Raw genomic sequence first — 22,420 nt, forward strand, 5'->3', positions numbered from 1 at the left:
GAAATGATATCTGTCACTTCTAATAGATGAATAGATAAAAAGTACCACGTATAAATATCTTTTACAAATGCAGTGATATTCTAACCTTAAAAATTAAAGAACTAGAAAACAAAAAGTACAGTTTCTGTCCCCTCCGTGGACGTCCCCTCCGTGGAATTCACAGGCTACGGAGGGGACATCATTGTACACGTAGTGAAATATTTCCAGAGTTAAATTAATGAGAACTGTATGGAAGTGTTAGTGCTATTTCGAGTACCAGAACTGCTGACATTGCAGCATAGGCCTATTAACAGACCATAACATATTTATGTACTTAATCATTGATGAAATTTATGCATTAATTATGAAAATTACCATACAGCTGCACTAAGTACTGTGTTTGTTACATTCATTAGATCCAGTATACTTGTGTAGAAAGATATTTGACAATTTAAATATTGTCACAGGTACATGATTTTGTAATACCTTAAATGTTCATAATAATTTACCTTGCAATCTGCTGAATTGATTATTTTCTGCTTTGACAAATGTTCATGCAGCACGGTTGTGGTCTATCTATCCTCATTAAAAAAAAAAGCATTAATTTTACTCTTTCAGATGTTTTATGATTACAACAGAGCCCAATAAACATTCTGATAGATTTTGTATTTATCTTGCAGAATGGCTCCCATAAAAAAGAAAACTTCAAATTACGCTGATAAGATAAAAAAACGAAGGGGACAGAAAAATATCAGCATGAGAAAGGCTAAAGAAAGGTTAACTAACAACCCAAGAAAGTATGAAGAAGAAAAAGCTAAAGAAAGGGAAACATACCACATGAGGAAAAAATTAATTTTGAATATGAGTGAAAAGGATGAACGATCAGTCAGGAAAGAATGGAGAGACCGGAAACGACATCAACGAAAAGAGAAAAAAAAAAGCGAAAGAAACTGAAGAAGAATTAAAAATTAATTCTCCTGAAACGCCACCAGAAATTTCAGATGCTGTAGTACCCTCAACTTGCAGAGTTGAATGTGGAAAAAAGCGTTCAAGGAAAAACAGGAAGAAAATGTAAGAAAAACGGAAGTTGGAAAAGGACAATGAGAGACTACGAAGAAAACTTGAAAGATACAAAAAAAGAATAAAGAGAATACGAGATTCATTACAACCTAATGCAGATACTCTAACCCCTAGGAAGAGAGTGGAAAAGTTATTTAGTAATAACAACACTAATTCAGAAGAAGTTAAAAAGAAAGTTTTGTTTGCTGAAGTTATCCGTGACCAAATAAAAGACAGTTTTAAAACTGAGAAATCTTAAAAAAAGAAAAGAGAACTATGTTACGAGTTTTAACTGTAAAAATTATCAAGAAGTACAGACTCTGTGTACATTACCACGCACTAAAATAAGTACCAAAATCAATGGTAAGGTTAAATTTGTCCACTCGGTGGACAGTAGAGTCCACTCCGTGGACAGCCCCAAAATTCAATTTACGTTTTATTGATTCAATTTAATGTATCGATCTTGACCACTTATTGTACTGAATTTGGCGCAACCAGGGGAATATTTAAGAATCTTTACAGGTGTATAAAATAAAATTACTATTTTTTTCAAACCATACATAGTTTAGGTACCTTATTTTGGCAATCACCCAACTAAATTTGTCAGTCCGTAAGGGAAAAAAGCCACTAATATAATAATTATAAAGCACTTTGAAAAGAGACAATATTAATTCAAATTGTTATCAGGCACATGACTATATATTTGATTGTGCTTCAAATTAATAAACCGTTGTTTGCATCATTTTCATTAAGTTAATTAATGTTAGTAAATATCAGCTAAAGATTAACGGTCCACCAATTTATGATTTAAATACATATTGTTTTAAGACATTATAATACTAAAAAGTGTAAAAAATTATGGATACTGTTTTGCAACCAAAATACATATTGTTAATCTCCCAGTTTTTTCCATGTCTGTAGGCCAACTAAGTTTTACCTGTTTCCCATAGTCTGAAGGAACCCTGAATGTTCTTCCTTTGCTTTGGCCTAATTTTACACACAAAACTATGCTTGAAACATTAAAGGGGTCCACCTGCCTGACACAAAATAGTGCTGTAAGGTGTTTGGGATACATGTTCTTACAGGAAACTACTTAAGTTATTCATAATATATTTTTGAAAGAAAAAAATTCTTCATTCTACATGGGAAGCCTAATTTCACGAAATTTAGCATTGCATAAATATTAATTTGAAGTCCTTCAATGTGAATGAAACTGGAATTTTCAGACTGCTGTATCTCAATATTTTCATTTAAAAACACCTATGAGGCTGGTTTGATAAGTTATGACTTCTAGTATAACAATTTGAATTTCCTAATTTTTTTTTTTTTTACTTAGTCCCCTCCCTCGAAGTTCAATGAGCTTCCCCCACATTTTACCAGCTACCTAATTTCTTCGCGGAAATGGTTTTTTTCCCCAAGGTTTGCAAAATACTTTTTTACTTCCTGTAAACAACTTCTGTTGACTGAAATTTTCATCCTGCCAGGAAAGTTTTGGAAATAGAGGGTTGTTCGAAGGAGTTAGATCTGGTGAATGGGCACAATGCGGAATCAGTTCAAATCGTAGATTGACCAATTTTTTCTGGACAACACACCTTGAATGCACAGGCACATTGACATGGTGAATTTTTTTAATTTTAATTTTTTAACCTTTCCGGTTATCAGTATTTTTACTGTTATTTCTTACTTGGTAAACTTCTGTGTAAACAACTGTTGAGCAATGAATCATTGTCAGCATGATTTGAAACCACAAATTATTTATTCATAGGGTGCATTCTTCATGACTACGAATACAGATGAAGTCAACACGATCTATTATCAAACCATCCTTGTTTTTCATCTATTATTAAAAAAACTTTATAAGCATGCTTGAATGTAAAAATTACATACATATACGTATAAGTTAATCAATATATTTATAAAATATATTTATTTTTTCTTTCATCACAAATCTGGTAACAATTAAGATATAGTCTCATGTTAACAAACTTTTAACAAAATTTAAAATATACATAAAGAGCCAACCAAAACATTATTTGCAAATTTGTGATAACCTACAAATGAGGAATATAATCTAAAATATTTGATGATAATAAATAAATCTCATATGAAGAGTGGAAATGTCAAACGTTCTAAGTGCCATCTTAATAATTTTACAGGAGAAGCAAAAAACCTGAGTCTGTTAATACTTAACATAGTACATACTGCCACAACATGAAGGAAGATTCTTCAGCATTAAAAGTATTAGTTGTATAGTGTGCCATTACCATAAAAGCAATGACATAGAGCAAAGAAAGCAATAAAATAAGAACGTTATATGTGCCAAATGAAGTGATTATCGGGTCCAAGTGCCATTATGATTGCCGTATATATTCAGGGTTGAATAATAAGTACATTCGATTATTAGTGTGAACACATATTTAAACGCAAAACTTCATTTGGAGAAACCAAACATTACTGGTCACCATTAGAAAAACATTTTACAGGTAGTAGAACAAACAATGATAGAATAATACACGAATGCTGTGTAGTCACAGAAGGGTAGGCTGTAAAACATCACTTTATGGAACATAGGCTAATGTTACATGTAACCAGTGTAACAGAATGTGTATTACATTTTTACACAGGTGTACCAACTAACTGTCTATAATAGTCCCTGTGTTCTTCAGGAAGAAATGGTATCATTGTTAACAGGTCTTTTTTTTTCTCAGTTGACACACTGGGTAGCTCTTTCACAGTAAGCACAGCATTCTGTAAATCAACCACGATTTTTCCTCACTTTAAATCAGGGAAAGCTTGCCACTCTTCCAATTCAGAGTAAGTGTTTTTGATAGCTAATTGAGTTGGATGGGTTTGAGCAACCTTAATCATTGTGATCTTAGAAATGTTAAATTTACTCAATGTCAGCAATGAGTTTGCAACATTCTTCAAATCAAAGAAGTCACATGAATCCATTGCAACTACATGAAAAGGATTTACAGCTTTCGCTGACTCAACAATCTTATGTAAATAGTGGGGAACAAAGGCGTTGCTTACCTTCCTTCGTTTCTCTATAATAGCGAAGTTTCTATCGCAACTCAAATAACTATGACTACTTACCAAGAATTTGTGTACAATTTCTTGAAACCACCCTAGACTCACTAGGAACATCATTAAAAATACAATCGTGCTGTTTTTATTCTGGCCAGCGCAGTTGTCTGACCAGATTATAAGTTTTTTACGTTTCAGATGTCCCAAGTTGAAAACTTTCAGTAAGTATGACGCAACCTCGGAGCTACCGCGTGAAGCAATGCTTTCGTTCCACATACACATGAAAGCATTATTGTGGTCACTGACATGAACCCCGAAATTGTAACAACTCAACTGCCTGCAGTAATACATATTGCCGTAAGTTAATTTCGGTACCGACAATACTTTCTGCATGTCAATGGACATTACATACTGTGCTATCGTAGGTGGACAGTTTGGCATTAGCTGAGTCAATGGCCATCAATTCCATAGCACGTTTGTATTTTTTGTGATGTACCTGCTGTAAAATTTTAGCTTTTGGTGAGCATTCATTACTAGCCTGAATCTGTAAATGTAACATGTCACACTGTTTGCATGTGTCTGTGCGCTGTTTATGAAACGACACGTGTGCAAACAATGTTTTAAACACTGACATGTAAAGTTTGTAAGATACATGACTGTCTGGATATAAAGATTTGTAGCATTCATAAAGACGTGATACATTCAAATCTGGCCTCAAATACTCTTTACATGACTTAGCGTGACCGAAGTGACTTTGGTCACGTGGGAAACTGTTTATGTGATCTTTAATGTTTTGTCTGTCACAGTCACTTAATGTGTTTCGACGGGAATTCTTACCGCGGTTGTCTATGTAGATGGATACTCCTTTTTTTCTGGCTTGAAGTGTTTGTAAAAATCTGTGTCCAACCCCAAAAATGTCTTCGAATGTAGTTTTACAAACCAGTCTTGTGGTACCATTTGTGTCCGGTATTAAATAGCCTAACGTGCACTGACGACGACTGTTTGCTGGATCGTCATATTTACCATGTCTGCGTCTACCTATTTCAGTTACCTGCATTAGTCCTAACAGGTATGTTCCTTGTTCGTTTTCACTTGGTTATCCATAATAATCATTAAACAGTTTTAGCTTCCACTGCCAAGGTTTATTACTGCATTGATAACTGCATTTACAGGTTGTCTAAAACAATATTACATACACAATTAGAATGTTTCACGTAACAGCATATGCTGTATTACACATAACATTGTAACTTAACTGAAATGTAGTAGTCTTAGTGATGCATTAAAGTTAAGCCCCAAATCATTATTCTTGTATCACTCTGAATGATTACTAACCTCATTCTTCGGCGATGGTTTCTCAGGAATTACAGTTTTTGTTTTCTTCCTCGCATAAGATTGTCCCGATATTCGCCTTTTGTTTTGATCATCTCTCCAAGTGCATTTCTTCTTTCCCGTACTGCTATTACTTACTTCCATTACAAAATAATTCAATTTGCATTCACTCAAGCACATATAGACACAACAAAATATCATACATGCTTGTAACTGCGCATAACAACAGGACGGTAATGATACACTAACAATCCATGCTGCTTGGCACTTAGAACACCGAACGGCAGCACCGCTTGGCACATAGGCCGGCGCTATTTGTTGTCGAGTGTTTGAACTACTTCCAGGGTGTATATGGCACTTGTAACATTGCTGGGATACGAAACTAGGCACATAGAACAGTACTGTGAGATAAAACTATTTTTTCAGAAATCGGCACTTAGAACGTTTGACATTTCCACTCTTCATATGTAGAGCTAGAAATAAATAAGAACAATGCGATGAGACTGAAATTTTTTTCTTATAAGCATATTCATAACCCAAAAAAATACATTTCTTAACATTATTTATTTATTTCCTTTTTGAAACTATGATGATAATTTAATCAAACAAACATCAGGTAAGAAATTTGGGATAATGAAAATGTAAAATAAAACATTAGTATAGCTTTAACAACAAAAACAGTTATTTTTTTTAGGATTTAACACAAAAACTTTTACTGGTGATTTGTAAAATATGATTGTGCATAACAAAAATGTTCAATTAATTTGACACACATATTTACTATTTTAGAGGAAAGATGACACAATTTGCATGAATGATATGCTATATAATTAAAACTTTTTAATATATAGCATGTAAAAAAATACTTACACTCACTTATATGACACCAACAAATGAAAAATAAAACTAAGTATCTTGCTTATATATATATAGAGGTAACTGGGGTACCTGTAATGTAGTTAATATACTATATTATCTTGATTCATTTTTACATTTTTAAATGTTCTAAAATAAACAAAAAATAAGATAACACTAACTAAATGCAGACCAAATAATTTAATGAAAAGATTCCGACAACTACTTTATCTGTAGACAATGAAAGTAATAACAGGCATCTATACAATATACTGTACACAGATTATAACCCTAAGTTTTGAACAAACACAAATAGCAACTTGGAAGAAAATAAAAAGTGGTCGTAGATAATGCAGATAGAAACATTTGATGAAAACTATAGGTAATTTAAAGAAATTGCTAACATAAAAGTATGTGAAGAGGGAAAGAAGATAGGGAAGTACTATTTTGGAATCATATTACAAAACTGTTGCTTCATCAAACATATATTATGATTATTTTGAAGAAACAAATGTAACTACATACCTACATCTGAAGGATAGTATCACTATGACTGTTCACAGCCTACCTGTAGTTATTTGGCACAGGATTAAGGCAGTTATAGGTAACACATGCAGACACCTGTGACACTGTTAAGAGATGACACTATACTTTAATTATTTGCTATAGGTAGTAACAATCTGTATAAAATAAAACATACATTTTTTAATGTAAAAACTCATTTAGAAACTGTTTTTAATGTACTGAAAGGTCAGAATATGCCACAAAAAAAAAGTGTAATGTTTGAGCAAGAAAAATATATTACACTTATTTTGCAATAAAGTAGCAAATGACCCAAAATTATTATGCAAAATGCTATTTCACTGGTAATACACCAATATTGTCATTATGTACAAACTTCATGAAGTTGAAGTTCTCAGTTGAGCAACAATTCATAAAATCCTTAAAAATACCTTCCAAATTTTGAAAACATTGACACAATAGTCAAGAAAACTGACAGCTTAAAATTCAGACATGTCCTGTATTCAAAGCTAACGTTGCAAAATTAACATATTCCTGTTTGGTGCAATAAAGTAAAAAGTGTTCAAAATTTGTCACAGAGGAAATGGTTTGTGGCAATAGAAAATGATTTCCGAGAAATTCTGAGAACACAGACGTACTCAATGCCTACACTGGATAATAAATCTACCCAAAAACTTAACAGTCAAAATCATAATGATAGACAACTTCAAATTGAATAACATTAAAAATAACATAACTCCCCTTAAATGGTAATGCATAATCTTAATGATATAACTTAACATTGTTGCATAAACTTTTGAAGTATTGAACAAAATTGAACTCTGAAAAAGTATTAACAGTAGTATTAACAACAAAATTAACATTTATAGTTCATGTACACTAATGAAGCATTTCTGCTACACATTAACAAACCAACCATCTTTTTTACAGCTTACAGGAACTGTAGTTATTTTGGAAAGCAAGCAAATACTTTTGACAAACCTTAACTAAGGTACATTATCTCATAGAATTTTATTGTAAATGTTTTTCCTTTCCAACTTTTCTCTTCTTACACACACATTCCTCTTCTAAACAAACAATGTCATGTTGAAAATCTTCCTTTCTTTGGAGACGCCTAGATTTTCTTGAAATATCTTGCCCACTTACTGTTGCTGGACTTTGTACAGTGTTATTCAACTCTGTTGCAAGAGAGTGGGTAGCACCAACCACATCATCACAGTTTGTTCCGACGGCTGAGATCTCACTGTCTCTCCCAACGCCATGTTCACAACGAAGAATTACCTGCTCAATGTACATCACTTGCTGTTTGAGATCATCCTGGCTACTGTTCTGCATACCAGGATGCCTCAACTTTTCGATAACAGGGCTGGGCTCAAAGCAAAAATTTCCTCTCTTGTTCACAACTCTCTCACGACCTTTTATTGACGCAGAAGCAGTGTACTGAAGTAACTTTTCATCATTTATTCCATACATTTTTTGTAAGTGCTCTTTAAGTAACAACAACAATATGCATCCTTGTGATGCATCAACAAACTCCTGAATCACTTCAGTTTTTTCGGTCAAATGCAGCGCAATCCCTTCATCACAGCCATCTACATTAACAGTTCTCCTTTGGTCTGATTTCACCTTTTCGTTAAAGACCACAAGCAGACTTGAACAGAACACTGAAAGGACAACAGTGATGTTGTTCAGCAAAAACAAAACTTCATCTTGGGTACTGTACGAGAAATGTGCCAAGTTGTCAGCAAGATAGAGCATTTGGGATAGACATTTATTTGCTGTGCTATCAAAATTTTTTACTAACACAGAAAGGAATGTATTTCTGTACTGCTTCAAAGGACGAACTAGCAAATACATAAAATTATTCATAGCAATGGGAACGTCTTCCTTGATTAAAAAGCCACGAATAATTCCAACAGTCTCTTGGTTTTGCAAGATCTTTTGCAAGCTGAAGGATAGGTATATGCCAGACTGAAATTTGCTCTGAAGTGCACCAATGTGTTTTTTAGCATCTTTCAAGAGTGATTCAGCTCCACACCTTACATAGTTGTCAACGTCAGTTGTCATTGCAATCACGTGCGAAAGCACTTGTGGTCGGTAGACTAGGCCTTGCCTGAGAGCAAGATGAACTATGCTGAACACAGTACTCCGAACACCACAATCAAAACACAAGAATGAGTTCAGGATTTCTGGTAAAACACTCTGAATTACACATGTTGCTAAGCCAGAAAGAGTATCACCAATCATTTTCAAGCTTCCTTGCTTTGACACAGCAGGATGCATACAAATATTGTCTTTTGACAAATTGGTTTCTTCACTAATTAAATAAGTTTCAACATTTTTCAAAATTTGAGCACGTATGCTTACGTGGGTTCTGGCATCCTTGAGAAAATCCTTATAACACTTTTTCAACTCCATCTGCATCAGTAAATCCCTGTTTTGGATGCAAAATGAACCAACAGCTTTCAGTGCATACTTCTGCATCACCAAATCATTTTGTTGTAGGAAATGCAGCAATATTTCAAACATCTTGGTCTTATTTTCTTTCGACATGCATGCATTAATGGAATTGTCTGTGAAATCAAAGTGTTTGAGCAACAATCCAATTATATACAATGCAGTCTGGAGGAACATATGACACTTTTTTACCCTTGGGCTCATTGGTTCATTCACAGTACAATCAAAATTCTTTGACAGGAATGTAAAATATCTATTGAAATATTTGTGTACAACTTCAGGGTTCTTAGTAATATTGTAAATAGAGGCAAGACACAACATACAGTTTTCAATAACCATTGTATTATGACACATTACAAGGTTTTCTATGTCTGCTTCCAACTGCACCAAAAAATCATTAGGAGTCTTCAAGAAAGGCACTACGTGAGCAAAAATTTGAGCAACATTACTTATAACCTGATAGTTCTCAGGGACATGATACTGTTGACACAGGAAGGCTCTCAATTCTCCTGAATGCATCACCAACAGCTGTGGCCACACTTGAGACAGCAACTGAAGTGCAGTAATACACTGCAAAAGATACTGTTTCCCTGTCGAACTATCCTTAATAATTTCAACAAATATTGCAATTAACTGTTCACAACCCCTCTCAGGTACAGTAAGTTTGGACCTTGTAGCTTCTTTAAGTTGTAGTGCTTTAATGCTGTGGAACAGCTCTCTTAAACAACTAAGACCAAGGCTATCAGACATCCCTACTACACTTGCAAGAATACGAGTCCGAAAAAACAAACTACTTTTCATGTCTGTAGGTGTAAACCACATGTCTTGAAACACTTCTACCACCAGTTTCTTGACACTTTCATCATCGTTCATTCGCTTGATCATTTTGAAACACACATCTGGAACCTTAGTAGGATTCAAATAATGAGAGCAAATGGATTTCAATGTTCTTAAAACTTGTTTTCTAACAGAAATGTTTGAATCTACTATTCGGGCCATGAGCAAATCATAAAATTCTGGCATTTCTGGATAACACATCATTAACTTCCCCACTAATTCCACAGTTGATTCACGTACATAAGATGACTGATCATGAAAGCAAACTTCAATGGCGGAGAGGAGTTCCTTTCCTTGCAAAATACTTACGTCTGCTTCTGAAATTTGCACTATACATTTTATCGCTTTTGTACGAACAACAATTGAGACATCAGTCAACAAGGATACAATATGGCTAACATAGGAAGAAATGCTGCAAGAATAAGACCTTGATAATGACAAAGCCCAGCATACACATTCCATATGTTTATAGTTGACATTGAAGTCTTGGTTGAGTGTTTCTGCCTTAATTTGGCTAGCCAAAAATTGTCTCCAATCTACAGTTACCTGTAGTAAATCATCTTTCTCTTTGCTCGACATTACACACTTCTGCTTTCCGTCAGAGGGTACTGAGCACCCATCATTTTTTGAATGGGTGGTACTGGAAATGTTTACTTCATCTCTGTACCACATAGCTAAGTGGAGAAGACGAGCTTGATCTTCTTTGGCATGTGTTGAGAAATAACCAAGCAACACTTTTTGGAAAACATATTTGCGGTTTCCTTCAACATTTAATTTATCATTTGGCAACAATGTCTGAATGCTCTTCTCTATTTCTGATGTTATCTGTAGCTTTGTGGCTTTCTTGTTCAGGCTGATCACAATTAGACCAAGAATGTGAACAGCCAAAGTTCTATAGGCAGTTGCAATTGCTACTGGTAGCTTAGAAAGTAACAGTGCTCCCAAGGTGTTCAGCATTATCTCCACAACTGGCCACTCTGGTTTGCTGGTCAACATTAATAGGTCTCTGACAAATTCCTCAATAACACCAAGACAACCATTAGCATTTTCAGCACAAACATCTATCAGTGTTGAAAAGAAGTAAGTTGATGTATCCGTTACTTTATCTAGTAGTTTAGACACACCAGGATAAATTCCTTCATTTGATTCTGAACAGTGCCTTCTGAATTCATGAACAGATAGATCACAATGCATGACATGCAGAAAAAGAGCACTTGACCGCTGAATAGATTCTCCTGAAAGTAATTCATACTTCGGGATGTTTTTATTACTAGTATAAATGCTCACATTTGCGGCCAAAATTTTATCTAGCATCTCCATTTTAAGTATTTCATATTTTGAAAACATATTGCCATGCAACTTGAACAAAATTTGACTAAACGTTGTTGGAGTACACCAGTAGCATGCTTGAATTGTCAATGATATGATACTGCGTGCAATACTTTCTGGGAGAAGTACACCACCAATTAATTCCAAGAAAAGAATCAGCATTTTTTCAAGTTTATCATACAAATTTGCTTCTTGCAATATTTCATATTCATCATTCTTTGTTTCCCATATTTCTGTCTCGAATCCAGAAGTGTGAAATATTTCAATTAGATACTTCAAAAAAGCTACTATCTGTTCAAGTACATCTTCACTATAAATGGTGTTTGGGATGTCAGGGGAAGTTAAAATATACAGCATTGTTAGTGCTGAGTCTGCAAGTGTGGTAAGTTCTTTTTTAGCCATGTTTGGTTTAACAGAACATTTAATAACATTGCTAGTAGTTAACATGTCCATTCCTTTATTAATGTTTTCCTTCAATATACTAAACAACTGAAGCAGTGACCCCGAAGGAACTAATGACATTGTCTTGTACCTCTTCATTTTGGCAGCTTCCAGACACAAATTTTGAATGCATTTTTTATGAGTTGATACATTCTGCGATAAATTTTCCTTTATTTCCTCAGTATCTACATTGAGATAAGATCTTCTGGAAATAACTGCTTTCATGCAATGATAGAATTCAGAATCACACTTTTTTATTTCTATCACTGGACAGTTCCTTTCAGCCAAAATGTTTATATTTTGTTTTGAACTTTTTTGTGTCATAATTTCACTACTCTGTTTGGTTCCTGAAATAGTTTGATGACCAATTTTGCTTGTTCCTGAATTTTCTTGAGAAAGTGAATTCACATTTTGCATAACTTCACCAGTAAGAAATTTCCTGTGTTTCTCCTTTACAGCTTCATCAATGTCCTTGTCCATTGTATACAATTAAAATTACTATACTGAATTGTTGAGTAACTCAGAATTATATATTTACAACTTGGAATGTTCTCATACTGTCTAATGTTCATACGAAGATACACATGTCATCAAAAAAATTCTGACATATGAAATGCACTAACATGAAATCTGGAATGAAAAAAATTCATGTTATGTCTGAACTACTAAGTAACAACAGTTGGACTAACTACAAACCTTTTTAACTATAAGTAATGGGTTTTCGGTTCATTTTATAGACCCTTAATAAAAAAATAACACTGACAAACATTTATGTAACTCACACTCTTGCAAAGTTTGCAAATCCAGTCTTAGGGTGGAATTCATAGTTGTTATAAGAGCATTTATTGAAACAATCATTGCTTGTAATCGTACAAAAGTACTATTTTCAATCCACAGTTGCTGAAACCAGTATTACTTATTAGCCAACATTGAGGTAGTCTAATGTGAAAATGATAAAAAAAAAGTAATTTTAATTAAATAACTTATGTTTAAAAATACAAACCTACTAAGTTACAGTTGCAACGATAAGTGTGCAAATTATAATTTTGAGTGCATCAAGGCATCACTCGACTGGCTGAGAGGATGCGTAGCGATGATCAAATGCTCCGTGGCAAGCAGGTGACAGCGCAGATTTTCAGAGTTAGTCAAATGCACTAGCAAACAGCAGTCTGGTGTTCAGCACAGTGGTTGGTTGGTTGTGATACGTTTACACTTCTGGCTTAGGGCGATTAGCACATTGCTGACAGTGATTTAAGTGATGCAATTAAAGTTTGACAGACAGTAATAGCACAACAGATTTAAAATTCGCAGTTATGGCCAATATGCACATGGTGTATGGGGGTGTGAAATATATTTCAGTGTGCATCTACCAACGATGATTTCCCAGCAGGCAGGCTCAGAATAGGAATACTTTCATATGTCTTAACCAGCGACTGCTTAAAAATGGGAGTTTTATTCCAAAAAGTGTGATGTCTACCAGACAGCTGGTTACTAAAATATATGGCTTACTCTAAAAAACTGCATCCAACTCGTCACCTGCATCTTGCAGAGCAATTAAACATCAAATTGTTGCGATCACACGTCATACCGACCAGTGAAGTAATGTCTGGACGCCAGCAAAACTGAAATTTGTACGCTAATATTCACAACTATGCTTTGCAGGGTTTCGTTCCCGGACTAATGTTCCTTAACAAAAATTCCTTATTTGACATTCATTGCCACCCATTTAATGTTTGCCCAATTACTTCAGAATACACTGTAGATGAAAACTGATAAATTTAAAAAAAATGAATTTAAAAAAAATTTTATTACTTTAATTTGTATACATCCAAAAAGTGTTGATCCAATTCCACAATTGAATTCCAAACCACAGAGAAATTTCTAATTTTGATATAACGAAAATTACACAGAGGAACAAATCTTTTTTTGTTGTCTGTTGCATTAGATTTTTCAACTGATTCAATGTATTTAGGTACTACTGCTGAATCCAAATATGAAATCAGTTTTCTTGTGCATGCTATAGATTTCATGGAATACAATTGTCTTTTTTTTGCAGATTTATGATCTTACCTTCACGTTAGAGGACTACTACTCGTACATTTAACATAAATCAAGGTAATTAATGGTTTACAAATATTATTATAATTATAATTGTATTGAAATTTAAAGTAATGAAAAATTAATAATTTTATTTTGTTAAATATTAATATAGGCCTCTATCACTATGATGTTCTTTTCAGACAGGATAATGGCCTCCTCAAGTCGGCATAAATGTTTAAATAGTCCTAATGCCTTCTGTTACACACTTAAACGTCAAAGACGCAATATTTCATCATTTGTCAGACATGTGTACGCAACATATTTTGAGGTTCCACTAGGCGATCAAGACAAGAAATGGGCTCCGCATATTGTGTGTTCTAACTGTGAAGAAACGCTTCGTGACTGGACGAAAGGCAAACGAAAAGGCATGTCTTTTGGTGTTCCCATGGTTTGGCGAGAACCGAAAGACATCAGCGATTGCTATTTTTGCCTGACCAATACTAAGGGTGTCGGCAAGAAAAACAGGCATGGTATTTTATATCCCAGTATTCCGTCAGCAATACGACCTGTCCCACACTCTCACGGTTCCAGTTTTCAATGGTTTTGTTTCTTTTGAGGACGAAGAGAGCGAAATTGATCTTCTGACTCCAGACAGTCATTAACCCCCCCAGCAGTTTAGTCAATCTGAATTGAATAACTTAGTGTGTGGTCTGGACCTCTCTAAGAAAGCAGCTGAGTTATTAGCTTCCAGGCTGCAAAAGAAGTATCTACTTCAACGCTCAGCTAAAGTTTCTTATTTCAGAAAGCGGGAACAAATTTTTGTCAAATTCTTTTCTGAAGACAGGCACTTTGTGTACTGCCATGATATCAAAGGTCTTAGTCTGTTAGGTTTTACCTCTTATAGTTCAACAATGGCACCTTTTTCTTGATAGCTCTAAACGCAGTCTGAAATGTATTCTATTGCACAATGGGAATATTTATGGAGCAGTTCCAATTGGTCATTCAGTTCATTTGCGAGAAGAATACAATGATGTTAAATGAATGATCAGCTTACTTAATTACCATGACCATAAATGTATCATTTGTGTGGATCTTAAAATGGTAAACTTCCTCCTTGGACAACAGAAAGGGTTCACAAAATATCCTTACTACCTTTGCATGTGGGATAGCCGTGCTCGAGAGAAACACTGGAAACAAAATGAGTGGCCCCTACGTAAAACTCTGGAAGTAGGTATGCCAAATATTGTAAATGAACCTATTGTTAGCCAAGACAGAATCGTCTTCCCCTGCTTCACATCAAGCTTGGGTTGATGAAGCAATTCGTAAAGGCATTGCATACTGAAAGTTATTGTTTCAAACACAATTTTTCTGCTTTCCTTGGTCTGTCATTCGAGAAAATAAAAGCAGGTGTGTTTGATGGACCTCAAATTAGGGCCTTTGTGCATTACGAGGAATTCGCCATGAAGATGGATGAAAAGGAGAGAGCAGCATGGGTGTATTTTGTAGAAGTTATGAAAAATTCCTTGGTAACAAAAAAGCAGAAAACTATGAAGTTTTGGTTCAAAGGATGTTAATTGCATTTCTAGATCTTGGATGCAACATTAACATTAAGATACACTTCCTGAATAGTCACCTGAATCAATTCCCTGAAAACCTCGGGGCTGTTAGCCATGAGCAGGGAGAACGTTTCCATCAAGACCTGAAGACGATGGAAGAGCGGTACCAAGGGCGATGGACAGGAATATGATGGCTGACTACTAGTACTGCTGGAATATGAAACAAGATTGACCCAAGCAAATTCACAAACGCAAGAGCTACAAGTGCAAATTCTTGCCTGATTAGAACCTGACAGTGCTTTATGCGATATTTATGCTTAAAATAAGAGCATTTATGTTTTTTCATTCCAAAACTGTATGCATGTGTTTATGTGATTGCATGTTTTTGTGTGTAAAAGTAAAAATAAATCACTATGATGGTGTTCCAAGATAATAAACATTTGTAGGTTTAAAAGAAACATAAAAATTTTGAACATTTTACATTATGTAAAAAAGTTTTAAAAACTGTTTGTAAAAAACAGTATGCGATCACATGTTTTTGTGTGTAATGTTATGGAAAAGTCAGAGCACATAACAGACATGCAGACGACATGTAACTTTCACCAAGACTGCGTTTATTGCAACATCACTTCTTCCAAGGTAATACCATTGAATATATATAATGTATAGAAGTCGCGAGCCCAGGTTAAATGTTCTGTCCGGTTTCTCAGAAGAATTGTTGTAGTTCCAAGCTCCGCCGCTGCGATCGCTTTCATCGCTGTGTATCGGCCGTATACGCCCCTGGCGGTATTTGGCAGAACTAGGTTAACCAGCCCAGTCGTGACATCATTCTTCACCCCCCTTCCCCTCCCCACTTGCGTAAATCCCAGACCCACGATTCAAATTACCCGGCAGGTCTTATCAGCATCGTTAGGCGACCTTGAAGAGGAGCTTCCCTTACCGTCGTTTGAGAATGATGAAATCCCAAAAGAAGCTAGCCACGGAAATCACTGAATGATGGGATTCTGTACCCGAGTGAAGTGAAAATTAGCTATTAAAACTTTGTATTGGGCCAATAGTCAGTGTTCCGTTCAAAATATGGTTTTATTTTAAAAGTAAAATACTTATTTAAACTATATTTCGCGTTTGTACAAATTTACTTTTAGATATTGGCAAGGAAAATCAACATACCTTAAACAACCTTCTCTTATTCAATGTTATCTATTAAGTAGTAAAAGGGGTAGATATTATTTTTTAAAATAAAAAAAATATGGAACCCACTAAATCAGAATTGGCTATATATATATATATATATATATATATATATATATATATATATATATAATATTAAAATACGCATATTAAACTTTTTTCGGTAATAAAAATTCAGGATGATTTTGGTTTAATTGGTTTACGTATATTGCTATATTTTCTAAATCACATAGAAAGGGGAAAAGAGTACATCATTGAAAATTCAAAAATTTAGTTTAAGTAATACTAGCCATACCAAAAAAATCAATATGCGAGATAAGAAATTTGGTAACTGCTCTACATTTCAAAAAAAATGCATTGGTTTCATGAATACTGAAATGTATGCGTAATAAGGCATATTATGTTATTATCCTAAGCATGACTATAACTAAAAAAATTACAGTAATTTAAAACGATGGCAGTCTTAACATACAATAAGTGCGCGAGTCTTAGTTTATTTTTTAATTGGCTTCTTCGTCAGATGGAAAAGAGTTAAGATTTCATCAAGGAAAAATATATTCTCAAAGTCACTAAACCGGGAGATAGAAAATAAGTAGGTTCTTAATTTTAAATAAAAGTTAAAATAGGCTTACGCTAAACCAATTAAAAATAAGTCGTAAAAATATTTTTATTTATTAAATATGTTCTTTACTTGACAGTTCTTTGTGTATAATACTTCAATAATCTTTGGAATTTAATACATACTTTACTTAAAATGGTAGAATATCAGCAATACCCGGAAATTACGTGAGCAAAGCCACGGGTTATTAGATACACTTTTACTATAAAATAAAAACAACTATACTTTTGTAGTTCACGAATGTGATATTTTGTTTATTGCTTCACAACATTCATTTGTCAGTCTCAAATTTCATCGTACCACTTGTCAGAAATGTCACCAAAAATGAGAGATAGATATTTTTTGACGAATTTCAATTACGAGGAAACCTTTCGCAAGACTTTTTTATTCGCAGTAGTCACTGGGACACCATTAATTTAAATCCACTAAGATAATAAAATTGTATGTATAATGATTTGTTTTTGTATATTTATATAACTTCCCAACCAATTTTTAATGATTTTCACGTGAATAAAAACTTGTAAAGCAATTTAATTAACTGTGTCATAATACTTCTGATTAGATGGAAATACAAACTTTTCATCCGTATTATACGATGATAAAATATATTTATTATTGCAAAATAATATTCACTGTTCAAATGCAAATTTAAATAGATTATTCATACATGTTTCCTTTTAATTAATGGTTTAACATAATAATTTTTAGTATAAAATCCTTTTTATCTTGTGTTAAAATGGGTTGCTAAAATTAGGAATTATAAATATATCACTTACTAAGTCCGTGCACAGATTTACACAAAACAGCAACGTAGATAATCTTTTTTGGTAGTTTCTAATTTTCTGCCCTGAATAACATGAATTTGGTTGAATTCATACTAAAGTGAATTTTTTGAACAACTTAAATTGATGTCATAAATAAATATTTATTTTATATTAAAAATCCACAAACTGTTTTTAAAATATATGTAATATTTATCACGCCAGATGAAATAATAAACAAAAAATAGCTCTTATATGTTGTCTGTGTTTAAAGAATTGTATTATATTTCATGGAAATAATATTTACCTTTCGGTTATTAAAATAAAATATATTTGTATTCAAAATACTTGCGCATCGTTTTTACGAGCATAACTTGTGTATCTAACCTCAAAGCAAGGAATATAAAGAGTGGCAACTCAATGCTATAACACAAACTCTTATTTTCTTTGGAGATCCGGGAAATGTGCGTTATTTATAAGCAACTTAACATAGTAAATCGTTAACTTTTCAGATCTATGTTGGCAAAATTGATTTTTTTTGTGGTCATTCGTTACTGGGAATATTCACCATATAACGTTTAAGATTATTTATTTTGAATTACGAAACAACCAAAACATTATGTAAAAATGCTTCATCTTATGTTAAAAAATTTATAAACTGCATAGCCACAAAGTATGACATCATACCATTAGTTTCAGTTACTAATAACAACACGTGCACGCGTTTGAACAGTCATCGCAGCCATAGTTGTTTCATAGCTACCAAAATCATTCAACGTTGTCAAGAATTATTCCAAATTATGTTTTGCCATTTTACTCAATGCGCCACTCCGTTAACACAACATTTTATAAATTCTGAACTACGAATGTCAGTATTTTTTTTTTACGTTATTACGTTTAAGAAATTTCTGTAGTTTTCTTATAATTAAAACTTAATTTTTGATGTTGGCATCTTTTAACCGCACTTTTTTTTTCGGTGGCCGTACTCCTCCAATTCAGTTGCGCCCGCTCGTATCTAAGCGCTCGGATTTCCTCAAAAGGCACCGCCTCTCGATAGAGTGAGACAGAGAATTACGCGCACGACCTTGAAAAAAGTGACGCTACAGCGCTCTGGCGTGGAAGCTGGTAACTACGAGTACCCTCTTGTGGAAAGAAGAGCTGTCTAGCGGCGGAGCTAACAACTACCACAGTTTTGGATCCGAAAATTGGAATAATAAATCCTATCCCCTCGCGACTTCTATAAGTTATATATATTCAATGGTAATACACAAATCAGTACCACCAACTGAGCATTAAACATAAAGACAAATTAACATACACATCAAAATTAACTAATACCAACCAATGTACCAAATAAATTACTATTATGGTGTTCCAAGATAATAACAAACATTTATAGGTTTAAATGAAAGATAAAATATTTGAACATTTTACATTATATAAAAAATTTCAAAAACTGTTTGTAAAAAACTGTGTGCAATTGCGTGTTTTTTGTGTGCAAATGTACAAAATAAATCACTATGATGGTGTTCTAAGATAATAGCAAACATTTGCAGGTTTAAATAAAAGTTAAATATTTTGAACATTTTAAATTATGTGAAAAAATTGTTAAAACCTGTTTGTAAAAAAACCGTAGCTTACAGAGAAAAACTAACTTCAGATATGAAATCAGCACTCCCAAAGTAAAAAACAATGGTTTCTACCAATGCAACAAAAATTTTGTTTCCCTGTGTTATCTACATGATAATGAAAATAGATTTTGTTATACAGTTGAAGAATGATTAATTAAATAGGTATTTAAATAATATCATAATTTATTGTATCATGTGTACCTAACACAAAGTACCTAAAATGGTAGGAAATAAATAACTTATTAACTACTGTTTCTGAACACTTTTAATTTATTATACAGTTGTTTCAATTCGTAAATTACTGATCTGTTAATTTGCAGCAATTGTTATGGCACAGTTAGCATTAGTGTTGTAAATAAATCTTTTCAGGAAGAGCACGTACATAACCAAAGACAATATTTTATAGTGCAAAAAAAGTGAATACAATACATTTAAAGATAGCCTAGTTTTTTTTGTGTGTCATTTAGTATAGTACCTAAATAATTTTAATTAATTTAAAATGTGATTTAGTTAAAATTTCTTGGTTATTTGTGAAGAAAAATAGGTAACAACATGCTTTTTTTTTTTACTTTCATACCTGCCAACTTGTTAGGAGTGCAATCAGTAAGATTTCCAAATCAACAAATCTATAGCGTAAATTAGGTGCGATGTTTAAAATAAGTGATCCGAAAAACACGTGTTTATTTTGCATTGATAACACCACGTCTCTACCACAACGTTACGAACGCCTAATACCTTAGTTTGTCTGAGCCCTCTGGATGGCTCAATGCTTTCTTTTTCTTTTCTCACTCCTATTGTCTTTGCAAACACTTCTCATGACAGGGTGTCCCCGCTTACTCTCAAGGGTCTTGGACTTCTTGCTGTCAACCAACCTCAAATAGCATTCTGAACACCTCATACATCGTAAAAAGAACTGAAAAAGGCATCAGAAATTTATTTTAATGTTTATTCTTACTTAAGCAGTGAATTGGAGAGTGTTCACCATAGTTAATAAGAGATGTTTCAGTAGGGTATACTAACGGCAAGCATAACTGATAGTGGAGGGAGTACAAAGGCAGTGCAGGAAAAGTGGTTGTAGTTCTGTCTAGTCACCAAAAATGTCACTCTGCTTTGATTCCAAAGTCTGATTCATGATAACAGAGGTTGAGAAAATTGAGCCAGTGTTTATACTGAGAGGCAGCACCATCACCGGAGTGCTGTATCAGACTTGGTTTTGTGGTAAAATAAACAGCATAAAATAAATGAGGTATTTTTGGAAAAAGTGCTCCACAATTGTGTCATGTGTGAGGCAGTCCAAAATATGAAAAGAAATATTTGCATCAATTTCTTTGTTGTTGGATCTTGAAAATAGATTGTGTAGGGGTGAACAGTAGCTTGTGTGTATTGATACAATGGAAACCTTGGGCTGCATCATGGAAAAAAGATTAAAAGTTCTCAGCAAAATTGCAGATTACAATATATTCACCTTATTTCAGAGATTGTTTCAGATGGGTAAAATAACGGGAGCGTTGACTAGCAAAAAATAAGGGTTGTAGTTTCGGAAGTTTTTCCAAAAATACACTGATTAATTCTTCGGTAGGTTTGACTAATGTCTTGAGAGATGTTCTTTTTTCCACTCATATCTATTGTTTGTATGTAATGTTTTCAATAAGGTTTAGGTCAAATGTTTCTTCAATCCTTCCCTTAACTTCTTCAAACCCAGGATAATTTTTGCAATCTCCAAAGTAGCAAGCTTCAGTTGGATTAGCACACACTTCATAGGTACATCATATCATACTTTATTGGGTTATCACCTTCCAACAGATTTTTCATCCTACAATGAATAACCTTAAGTACATGGATGATTAACAGTAGTACAGCTGCTTATATCGTTACTTCATAAAATATGAAACAGGCTATATAAGTAGTGCTTCGTCAACCAATTTGTTTACAAGTATTACTAGTTTCAACATTATAAATTTATCACACATCTAAGTAAGGCTTATATAATAAGCACTACTAAATGAAATAGTATGCTTGCTTGTCAAATTATGAATTTCACCCTTAGATTTCAGATAATCTCCAATACTCCCCCCCCCCCCCCCCCCCCTCAAATATCAAGAATAAAAGTACTTGATTTTCCCTGAAAAAGGTGTTTATAAATTCATATTGGGAAGCTGGGATAGATTGTGTTACAATATCCAAATCATAATTTTACATGTTCTTATGTATGGAAAACCACAGGATCTGCAATGCAACTACTTAAAGCACAACATAGCGATGGCCGCTTCACTGCATGGGCTAAATTTAATGTTACCTACAAACTGTAATTTCTCAGAAACCAGTAGGAAGTAAGAAACACCGTTTACAGGGAAAATAGAGGAACGTCTTTAGTATTTAAAAATGTATTTATTTTCAGATTTCTTTTTATTTACAGAAAAGCAGCAAAACGAGAACTTTACCCTGAGCTCTTCCGTTTACGCTGCTTCATGCGTCCAAGAGAAGCGGGGTATTTTGCGGTGGTGGTAGCCAAGTTTATGTTATAAATAGGCTAAAAATTGCTATCAGTAGAAGAATATAATGTGTTCTGTTATTACTTTAGGGTTTATTTAATTATATAAGTAAATTCTGCTCATGCTATGATCTCGAAGCGCGCGCATATATATATATATATATATATATATATATATATATATATATATATATATATATATATATATATACACACACACACATATACATATACACACACACATACATACATACACACACACACACACACACATATATTTAATTAAATTAATA

At 33.6% G+C, this 22,420-nt stretch overlaps 1 protein-coding gene across 3 annotated transcripts in view; it reads right to left on the bottom strand.

The window, feature by feature from the left end:
* The window catches only part of LOC134546263 (large ribosomal subunit protein mL52), a 41,321-nt gene that overhangs the window by 16,189 nt on the left and 2,712 nt on the right, over nucleotides 1-22,420 (bottom strand). Inside the window, exons 2-3 of one of the 3 annotated variants that reach the window (XR_010079119.1) lie at nucleotides 5,401-12,468; nucleotides 5,117-5,242 (exon numbers count right to left, since the gene is read on the bottom strand). The exons of 1 other annotated variant lie outside the window; for it this stretch is intronic. The gene's annotated coding sequence lies outside the window, so the exon portion shown is untranslated. Of the gene's footprint in view, nucleotides 1-5,116; nucleotides 12,469-22,420 lie in introns of all 3 variants that reach the window. One more of the 3 variants, XR_010079118.1, reaches the window with a different exon arrangement.

This window comes from Bacillus rossius, chromosome 1, assembly GCF_032445375.1.
Source record: "Bacillus rossius redtenbacheri isolate Brsri chromosome 1, Brsri_v3, whole genome shotgun sequence".
Classification (NCBI taxonomy): domain Eukaryota; kingdom Metazoa; phylum Arthropoda; class Insecta; order Phasmatodea; family Bacillidae; genus Bacillus; species Bacillus rossius.